Genomic DNA, 7,955 nt, shown 5'->3' on the forward strand with positions numbered 1-7,955 from the left:
GGACCTTTACTGTCACTCTGATGTTGATCAATAAAATCTTTCAAATTTTTGTTAAGCATTAAAGTCACCTGCTAACAGAATATAACAATCATATTTACTTTGTATATCAAAGAGCATGTTTTCAACATCATCAACATATCAACACTACTATACACTGATCCTTCAGGAGGGATGTAACCACTCCAACACACACATCTTTATCATATCCGTTAAAGATGATTTTTTCATGAACCATGTTGAGTTGCTGTCTTTGTTTGGTAGAGTGGTAATATAATTACAATATTTCTTTTTGTATGCAAAAGCAACACCACCTGAACGTTGGTACGATGAACATTTTCGACTGTAAACATGTATTGTATACCCAAGTTCATAGAAAAATTTTTCAAGGAATGAGTGATCTTGCTTGTCTGTTTTTGTTTCTGTTAATAAGATAACATCAAACGGACTAATGTGTGTAACAAATTCACTATGTTTTAACCTACTTCGCAACCCACAAACATTGAGTGATACAAAGCTTATGTTATGTCTTTAACCAGCTGAGCTTTTTGAATAGTTCACAGAAGAATCATGTAAAGCAGAACAACAGTCACGTGAATTAAAACAATCAACAAAACTGTCAGGTAACAAATTTTGACCGTTTTCTGAAAGAAAACTGCATTGCCCTCCGTCGCACCCCCTATCCCACAACATGCTGAAACCCAAAGCTTCAAAGTCTACACTGTCCCACACCAAGGTGGAACAGGTCATCAGGGTTGTCAATCAGGACGACCTTGGCGTTTGTGGTTTGGCCCGGCGTCTTCTTGAGGACACAGCGGATCCGACCGTCATGCGTTGTCGACACCCTGTCAACTGCCTCGTTGCGCTTTGCCACGTGTAGCAGTCTGGAGCGGAGAGGAGTCAGGTCGTCGTTGATGAAGACTTTCTTGAACTCCTGGGTCTCTTTCAGGGCACGTCGCTTCTCCATCAGCGTCGCCTTTGTCCGCCGAGACACAAATTTCACCAGCACAGGTCGGCCAGCGGGAGCGTTGCCACGGGAAACAGTGGAGTTGTGGCTGTTGGTCTTCCTCTGGCCAGACCTGTGGACAACAGCTATTTCACTGGGCTTGATGGTACAGCCCGCAGCCTGGAAGACTTTACTGACTTCCTCCTCCAGGTCCTCGTTGTCTTGTTCTGGAATGCCGATGATTTTAACGTTCTCTCGTCGGCTGTATTGTTCTGTTTGTCTATTTTGTACTGAAGAAGGAGGTTTTGCTTTTTCAACACCTCAACGTCTTGATTAAACTGTTTGGTGACAGCATCGACAATAGTTAATAAAATGTTCTTTAGACTTTGTTCCAAAATAATTTTTAACGATGACGAACAACAACGGGACGAGCAGCTCTGCGACACGATTAGCAATTGCGTCATTGTCAAAATCGTCACTGGACTTTTTACAACCTTTCTTCCCCTTCCCCTTGCCACCCTTTGCACTATTTATCTTGTTAAACACACAATCTTCCAGAGTGTCACGAAAACCAAAGCTTTCGTTGTTGAGTGCATCTTCAATGAGTTTTTCCATTGGAATGATACCGGCTGACTTGGAAGGTTTCTGTGAAAAAGAAGAAGAAGATGATGATGATGATGATGACGATGGTCTGTGAGTAGGCGCCATTTGCACACTGTAGTTTAGGCCTACTGTGATTTTTTTTCTACAACCTCCTTTTAAACACTGGCCAAATCAAATCAAATCAAACCAAAAGTTCATGGTATGCAATTGTTTATGTTTCTGACCTGAGCTGGCATTAAAACAGGTTAACAAAACTGCATGATAGAACAAATAAATGCGGCAATAAGTGCAGATTAACTGACGGCTGACATCTTGAACAATCTGTTTTCAAAACCCGGTCACATACCCCTTGACGTCGACCACGTTTAACACAACTATATGATATCCATGGTCATTTCACATTTGGAAGTAATATTATACGAAAAAATAATTGAATAAACCGCACAGTTTCGCAAAAAGACTTTTAACAGAAGAGAGATGTACGAGTTGGTCTCATCAGGTGGGCGTAGAAATACACACACACACACACACACACACTGAGGGCACTGAGCGTGTGTGTGAAGAGAGAGAGAGAGAGAGAGAGAGAGAGAGAGAGAGAAGACAGACAGACAGACATACACATAGACAGACATACAGAGACAGAGATAGAAGCAGAAATAGAAACACAGAGAGAGAGAGACAAACAGTCCTCGTTTGATTTGTCTGAGGGATGAATATATTATATTTCATTCACACCTGATTCCTCCACTTGCATGTAATATGTTGTCATGCCTCTCTCTCTCTCTCTCTATTGCCAATAAATGGAACACTTAAAACTTTATTTTCAATGACATGAAGTGCACGAAATAAATTCTTTGGTCAAAGAAAGCTGAACAATTTCGTTCAAAGTCCTAAATAGCAAAGGGCTTATACATCAAGTTGAAGGATATTTTGTATGTGTATAAATTTGTATTTGATATCTATCTATCTATCTATCTATCTATATCTATATATATCCATATATACATCCTTTTAATACTCAACCCACCTACTTTATCCGTCTTCAAAGTACCGTTAGAAAGGCATTTTCGAAACAAGGTATTCTCCTCCAATACTATTATAATCATCATAATAGAACAGTTATGGTTATTATTAGTAGTAGTAGTAGTATCATTATCATTATTCGTACTGTCATTATCGTTATTGTTAGCATTATTATTGGTGTTTTTTCCCCGTTACTTTCGAGCAAAATTAGATGAAGCTGATGGTGGTGATTATCAGCACTAGCAGCAGTAGCACTGGTGTTCTTACCCAGAGGGTTGTCGTGGTCAAAGTTTGGGTGGTGATTCTGGGAAGCCGCCAAGGCAACCAAGGCAAGAAGGATGACGTATTTCATGATGACGTCTGCAACAGTCAAAACACGTCTTCAGTCTCCATATGACGATATTTCATACTTTCTGTTTTACTCTGGTTTCTCTAATGCATATTCCGTCCTCTGATAAATATTGAAATGGGTCAGGGATTTGTGTGCCTGATACCTAAAGACTTCAGGTGTGATCTCACAATGAAAAACCGAAAGCACTACAATACTCATTGAGCCACTTTAAATACAACAGAGTTTCCTTTGTTAAGTGGGAGCAAAACTTAGATATTAACGCTAATGAAAAAGCAAAAGAGACAAAATTGACAATAGGTGCATGAATAAATTAGACAAGAAATAAACAAACAAACCAGCAATAAACAGTTAACAAATCACATTAAATCCAGAGAAATAAAAAAAAAGGAAATCGCCTGTTCAAAAGATGTACTGAATAAACTAATGCATGAATATCATTATAAACATACAAAGATATACAAGATGAGAAAAAAAAACAACAACAAAAAACAAATGAAAAATTAACTGAGCAAATCAATCAATCAAAAAACAAAAACAACAACAAAAAACCAAAAAAAACAATATATATATATACACAACTTTATCAGTCGGCTTCCATAGCTGAATTTGATGCACTGGTGACTCAAACACAGGAGTGCATTGCTGGCCTAAAGGACTGGATGACTCTCAACAAGCTGCAATTAAATGATGACAAGACTGAATTTATGATAACCTGTCCAAAGAAGTTTCGTCAACATCCTTCCTTTCCTGACTCTGTTCTGATCAATAGCACACCTGTTTCACTTTCTCCCTCTGTTCGCAGTCTTGGTGTAATCCTGGACCAGTCTCTTTCCTTCCAACAACACATTTCGAATATCTGTAAAGTTGCCTATTTGGAACTGCATAGAATCAGCTCTATCCGCCACTATCTCTCAACCGATGCAACCAAGACACTTGTATGCTCTCTGGTTCTCTCAAGATTGGATTACTGCAACTCTCTTTTGGCCGGCCTTCCCAAATACCTGTTAGACAGACTCCAAAGAATTCAGAATAACGCTGCCAGACTCATTTGCAGAGCTTCTAAATTTGACCATGTTTCTCCTCTCCTTCAGTCTCTCCACTGGTTGCCTGTTTCTGATCGAATAGACTATAAGCTATCCACTCTGACCTTTTCTGCAGTCAACGGATCTGGCCCCAAATATCTTTCTGAACTCATCCATATCTATACCCCGTCTCGCCAGCTCCGTTCTTCCTCTGATACTCGACTTCTCAGGATACCTCACGTCAGAAGTAAGACCTATGGACACAGATCGTTTTCTTTTCAATCGCCAAAGACGTGGAACAAGCTCCCTGATAACCTCCGTCATTCTGATTCCCTCGCATCTTTTAAATCTCGTCTCAAAACTCACCTTTTCCCTCAGCAATAAGTTCAGTTGTGGCAGGTCCACAACTACATGCATGTATATGAATGTGTATTGTGTGTGCGTGTGTCTATGTAAGTTTGTGCCTGCCTATGTGTGCGTATGTGTTAGGGTAGCTGTTAGATACACATGTATGTTAAAATGTATGTATGCAGTGTGTGTGTGTGTGTGTGTGTGTGCGTGCGTGCGCGTGCGCGCGTGTGTGTGTGTGTGGTCATATTTTGGTGTGTGTATAAAATAAGATAAGATAAGATAAGAATAACTTTATTATCTCCAACTGGAGAAATTTGGTCAGGTGCATTATCACAACATAGACAAGTAAACAACATGGGGACCATAACTGTAAAAGCCAACAACAGCCCCAACAAATATTACGAAGATACAAATGTAAAAAATATCACATACATCGTTTCATACATACATCCACACACTGCAGGTAATAACTAGTATTCTTAATGTAAAAACAGAAAGAATTAAGAAAAATTATTTGAATATAATTATAAACATAGCCTACTATACTGCACATTGATTATAATAGACAGATAAGATAAGAATAAAGATGAATTGCGGAAAACCACAACCAGATAATCAGCACACACCCGCACCGCACACACACCCCCCCCCGCCCCCCACCCACCCCACCCCACACACGCAGATAACTTGATCAAACAAGAGTAATAAACATATGTTCTCAAATAAAAGCATTTCACATATTCGCTTTTAAAAACATTGCAATTAATTATTACATCGTAATTATTAAACAGAAATATATTTAGAATATGGACGTTAGCATTAGACATATTCATTGTACATTCATCCTGCATATTGCACATTATTCTTCCTACATATTGCACATTCATTATAACCAATTGTCACGTTTTAAGCTCAGTAAACACACACACACACACACACACACACACACACACACACACACACACACACACACACACACACACACACCACAACTAGAACAAGGTACAGCCTATCATGCACGGACTTTCACACGTCTCACATGAGAGTACGCGCGCGCACACACACACACAGAGTTCTCAAGAATTTAAAAGGTGGATTGAACGTGGAATAAAAGTCTTCAGAGCTCTGGATTTCAACTTAAAAGTTCTGTAGCGTCGTCCTGATGGCAATAGCTCATAATACTTTGCTAAAATATGGGTGTCGTCAGTTGCTATCTGCCTGCTTTTTTTAACCACTCGACTTTCATACAGCTCTTGCATACTAGCTTGTTTCACTCCCACAATTTTACTGCATACACTCATGACATCGTTCAAAACACGCTTACTCCTCACTCCCAAACTTCCATACCAGCACATAAATGAAACTGTAAGCACAGACTCGATACAACATCGATAATAACTTTGAAGAATATTTGAATTTATACCAACATTTCTAAGCTTCTGTAAACAAAAAATTCTAGATTGACATTTCTTATGAATGGAATCAACATTTCTGTCAAAAGTCAGCTTATTGTCTAAGATGGTCCCTAAATATCTATATTCATTGACCCTCTCCACTGTTTGACCATCAATAACAAGGTCAGCTACAGGCAAGGGGTCTTTCCGAAAATCTATTAACATTTCTTTTGTTTTCAATACGTTGAGATCCAGATAGTTTTTCTCACACCAGGAACAGAACTTTTTAATTTCACTGAAATAAATAGCATCAGAGTTGGACAGATCTTCAATTGCTGAATCATCAGAATATTTTATGACAGGAGTTTCCTCCGTGCCTCTGCAGTCATTTGTGTACAGTGTAAAAAGAACAGGGGACAGCACTGTACCTTGGGGTGCACCAGTAGAAGTAGATTTTAGAGAAGAGTGGGCAGAATGAAAGCGGGCGGACTGAGTTCTATTGACAAGAAAACTTATTATCCAAAGAGTAAGCTTCGGATCAACATCCATGCCTAGCAGTTTGAGGGCAAGGAGATGAGGTTGTATTGTGTTAAAAGCAGAAGAGAAGTCAACAAAAAGGATACGAACGAAAGATCCCGTGTTATTCAAATGAAGGAAAGCATTATGAAGGAGAGTTAGGATAGCATCGTCAGTACTTCTGTGTGCTTTATAAGCAAACTGAAGAGAGTCAAGCTGCTGTTCAGTGAAAGAAAGAAGATGTCGGAGAATAATTTTTTCAAAGCATTTCATCACTACTGAAGTCAGGGCAACAGGACGGTAATCATTTAGTGCGGCTGGGTTCTTTTTCTTGGGGATAGGACAGATAGTAGATTTTTTCCAGATGCTGGGGACAGAGCAGTCCTTCAGAGACCAGTTGAAAATTTTACAGAACACGTCACACAACTGGGAAGCACATGTTTTCAGTAATTTTCCGCAGATATTGTCGGGGCCAATTGCCTTCGTGACATTCAGTTTTAAAAATAAAGATTCAACAACTTTTGCATCGATCTCAAAGTCTTCACCTGTGTTCCTATCTTTGATCTTTTCCTGCAACTGTGAGATAACACTATCCAGTTCCCTTCCCAGATCATTCCTTTCAAAGCGACAGTAGAAATCATTCAGTTTATTTGAAAAATCAATCTGTTCATCCTTTTCCATTTTACAAGCTACTGTTTTCCTTTTCGTTTCTCCAGTGATCATTTTTAACCCATCCCATGCATCTGCCATTCTTCCCGTCTGAAACTGTTGCTCTACTTTTGACTTGAATTCCCTCTGTCCCCTTCGTAATTCACCTCTAAGCTTCTTTTGTATCAATTTCCTATCCTTCTTGTTCCCTGACTGAAACGCTACCTTTTTCTCGTTTAAAATTGTTTTGAGAGACTTTGAGATCCATGGTTTGTTGTTGGGGAAAAGTTTAATTATTTTTGTTGGAATTATCATGTCTTCACAGAAACTGATATAAGATGTAACAACATCAGCTGCTTCATGAACATTCTCACATGGGTCAGTCAACACACTCCAATCAGTACAATCAAAACATCCTCTCAGTTCATCCACACTCTCTGACGTCCAAACTTTCACACTCTTTTTCACAATCGGCTCTGTCTGTATCTTTGGTCTGTAGGCTGGGATTAAATGAACAACATCATGATCAGATACACCCACTGGTACAAGGGGAACAGATTTGTAGGCATTAGGAATGTTCCCGTAACACAGATCGATTGTCTTGTCCAGTCTGGTCCGGCAGGTAACATATTGTTTAAAAGAAGGTAAGGCTTTCTTTAAATCACAATGATTAAAATCTCCAACAATAAAACACGGGGCGTCGGCAGAGATGAGTTGAAGGTCGCGAACAACACCTGCGATCGTCCTTCCTGCACGTGCAGCAGATGCCTGGTCAAAGACTGGGGCGTACACAACAGTCAAGAAAATACGGCCGAACTCACGTGGCAGGTATCGAGGCCTCAGCGACACTGATATGAGTTCAAGTTCCTGTGTACACAGTTGCTTTTTCACACACACATTCGCACTGTCACACCACTTCTCGTTGACATACAGGCACACGCCACCACCCATTTTCTTCCCCACTTTCTTGCAGTCTCTGTCCATTCTGTACGGAGTGTTAAAACCATCAATCGCAACACATTCATTCGACACTTTCTCACTAAACCAGGTTTCGGTAAAACAAAGCACACACGAGTTTCTAAAATCATTTATGTATGTAACAT

Source organism: Babylonia areolata, chromosome 28 (assembly GCF_041734735.1).
Source record: "Babylonia areolata isolate BAREFJ2019XMU chromosome 28, ASM4173473v1, whole genome shotgun sequence".
In the NCBI taxonomy this organism is placed as follows: domain Eukaryota; kingdom Metazoa; phylum Mollusca; class Gastropoda; order Neogastropoda; family Buccinidae; genus Babylonia; species Babylonia areolata.